A 2,645-nucleotide genomic window follows, 5' to 3' on the forward strand; every position below is an offset into this window, starting at 1 on the left:
GCCCCCGTCTGCCCCTCTCGCCTCCGCTGGCGCCCGCCGCCGGTGCCCATCGCCGGGAGCCGGCCCCCCCCTGTCACCCGACGGCGATCCGCCGCCGCCGGGGCAGGGGAGGGTCGGGCCCGGGGGAGGGTCCGGCGGGGAGTGGGCGGCAGTGCGCGGGAGGGTCGGCGGGGCTTGCTCCCCCGGCGCCCGCGGGAGGAAGCGGCGGGCGGAGACGCGAGCGAGATGGCACCCCGGGTCGGGACGGGTGCCGACGGGTCGCCACCCCTAAGCGGTGGGGGGCGGACCCGCGGCGGGCTGCGGCGGAGCAGCCCGTCTTGCAGAGACGGCGAGGACAGGCGTTCCGGGATGGCGCGCGGGGCGGGCGCCGGGCGGCGGCGGACCCCGAGCGGGGGCCGTCGCGCCAGGCCACGCGAGGCGACGGGTCGTGCCCGAGCGGGCGGCCCAAACCACGGCTCTCCTCCCGGGCGCAGCTGCCGCCGGGCGCCGGGTTACTGAGGGAAACCCCGGGCCCCGGGAGGAGGACGAGGTCGTGGCGGCGGGTGTCGGGCGCACCCCGCGGGCGGACGCTCCGCCGAGGGGCGCCGGAGCCGGCTGGCGGGTGCCGGGTTTCCCCTCCGCGTCCCGTCTCGCTGCTGCCGCCGAGGCTGCCGCCGTCGCCGCGAGGCGGCGGCGGCCCGGCGGCGGGCGGCGGCGGGGGAGGCACCCCCGCGGGGATTTCAGGTCGTTTCCCTCACCCCAGGGCCAGGTACCTAGCGTCCGCGCTCCTCCTGCCCCCCCTCGGTGACCCACCCGTGTGGTCCCGTGTGCCAGCTCGCTCCTCCCGGGCGCCGCGCCGTGAGCGCCGCACCGGCCGTGCCCTCCCGCCCTTTCCGCTTTCCCTTTCTCTCCCCCCCCCCCACCGCTCCAGCCGCCCCGCGCCGTGCCGCGGGGACCGTGCTGCGAGCGGGCCGGGCGGGGGGGGGGGGCGGGGTGGCGGGAGGAGCGGAGGGCCTCCGGCCACCGCGGCCGCCGGTAGCCGCCCCGGGTAGGGATGGCCATGGGCCCCGGGCTCCGGGCCCGAGGGTTCTCGGCGGGAGAGCCGGGCGGGGGTTTAAAGACTCGGGCGGCCCGATGCGACCCGGGGGGCAGCCGGGTGTGCTGCCGGAGGGCCGGGGGGCCGGCGCGCGCGGGCGCCGTGCCCCCCCATGCCAGCCGGCGCGCCCCGCGCTCGCCCTGCGGGCAGCCGGGACGGAGAGGGGTACCCTGCCCCCTCTCTCCGCGGTCTGGTCTCGGCGGAGGGACGCCGCGCGGTCGGCTGGCGCCGGCCTGCCTCGAACGCGTGACCCCGGCGCGAGCGCGTGCTCTCGCCGGGACGGTGAGCCCCCACCCACCGCGGGTGGTGCGGACGCCGCGCCTCGGCGCGATCCGCTCTCCTCCCTGGCCGGGGCTCTCGGTCTGCCGCCGTGGCCGCTGGCGGCGGCGCCCTACCCGCCGGCACTCCGCCATCCGGCGCGCCTGCCTCGCTCTGCCCAACCCGGCTTCGCCGGGCGGCGGGCGGGCGGCAGGCGGGCGGCGGGGGCGGCCCCCCCCGTTCTCCGCGTGGAGACGGGGAGAGCGGGCGCCGTCCCCGTCCGTCCCGCCTTGCCCGCCCGCCCGCCGCCGGGCGTCTGTCCGCGGAAGGGACGGGAGAGCGCGTGGTGTCGTCCGGGAGGCTGTGTGTGCGCGCGCGCGGGCGTGGGCGCCGCCTCGGGGCCACGGCGGAGCCGGAGGCCGGCGAGGCGAGCGAGGAGCTGGGGAGCGCGGGGCCGGTGGGCCGCGGGCGCGCGGGCAGCGGCCGGTGCCGCTGCCGGTGGCGGCCGGGCTCCGACGCTGGGGGTCCGCGGGGAGCCGCCCCCTCCCCCAGCGTCCCCGAGGCAGGCGGCGCGGCCGGCGCGCTGCTCCCCGCCGGGCCGGGCCGAGCCTGGGCGCCTGGGCCGGACTCGAAGCGAGCAAAGGGTTGTCCCAGGTCGGGAGCGAGGGCTCCCCGCCCTTCTCGTTCGGGTTTTCCTTTTCCCTTTTTCCCCCCCCACTCTGTGCTCGTACGGTCAGCGGGGCGAGCCCCTCTCTCTGGCTCTCGGCCGTCCCTCGCTCAGCAGCCGGCGTCGGCGTGAGGAGGGAGGCGGAGCGGAGGGGGGGCCCTCAGGGGCTGCCGAAGGCTGCCCGGTCCCCCCGCGCGCGCGGCGGGGACCGAAACCGAGACAACTCTTAGCGGTGGATCACTCGGCTCGTGCGTCGATGAAGAACGCAGCTAGCTGCGAGAATTAATGTGAATTGCAGGACACATTGATCATCGACACTTCGAACGCACTTGCGGCCCCGGGTTCCTCCCGGGGCTACGCCTGTCTGAGCGTCGCTTGGCGGTCAATCGTCACCCCCGCTGTCGCGTTGGCGCAGCGGTGCCGCCCCTCGGGGGGGGCGCGTGGGGGGGCGGGGGAGGCGCGGCGGCGCCGGCGGCGGCGGTGCGCGGCGGCCTCGGCGGCGGAGAGTCGGCGGCGGAGCCGGGACCCCGGTGCGTGCACCGGCGGCCCCGGTCTTCCTGCCCGCCGGGCTCCGGCGCCGGGCCGCCCGCAGCGGCCGCGGCCGGCGTGCCTTGCCGCGCCTGTGCCCGCCCTCCTCGCCCTCCG

At 79.9% G+C, this 2,645-nt stretch overlaps 1 non-coding gene across 1 annotated transcript; it reads left to right on the forward strand.

Annotated features, from left to right (window-relative positions):
* Nucleotides 1-2,221: 2,221 nt before the first annotated feature.
* Nucleotides 2,222-2,374, forward strand: LOC136996179 (5.8S ribosomal RNA). Its single transcript, XR_010887490.1, has one exon. It is a non-coding gene; the product is annotated as a 5.8S ribosomal RNA (ribosomal RNA).
* The last annotated feature ends 271 nt before the right edge of the window (nucleotides 2,375-2,645 follow it).

This window comes from Apteryx mantelli, unplaced genomic scaffold (assembly GCF_036417845.1).
Source record: "Apteryx mantelli isolate bAptMan1 unplaced genomic scaffold, bAptMan1.hap1 HAP1_SCAFFOLD_221, whole genome shotgun sequence".
NCBI classification, from domain to species: domain Eukaryota; kingdom Metazoa; phylum Chordata; class Aves; order Apterygiformes; family Apterygidae; genus Apteryx; species Apteryx mantelli.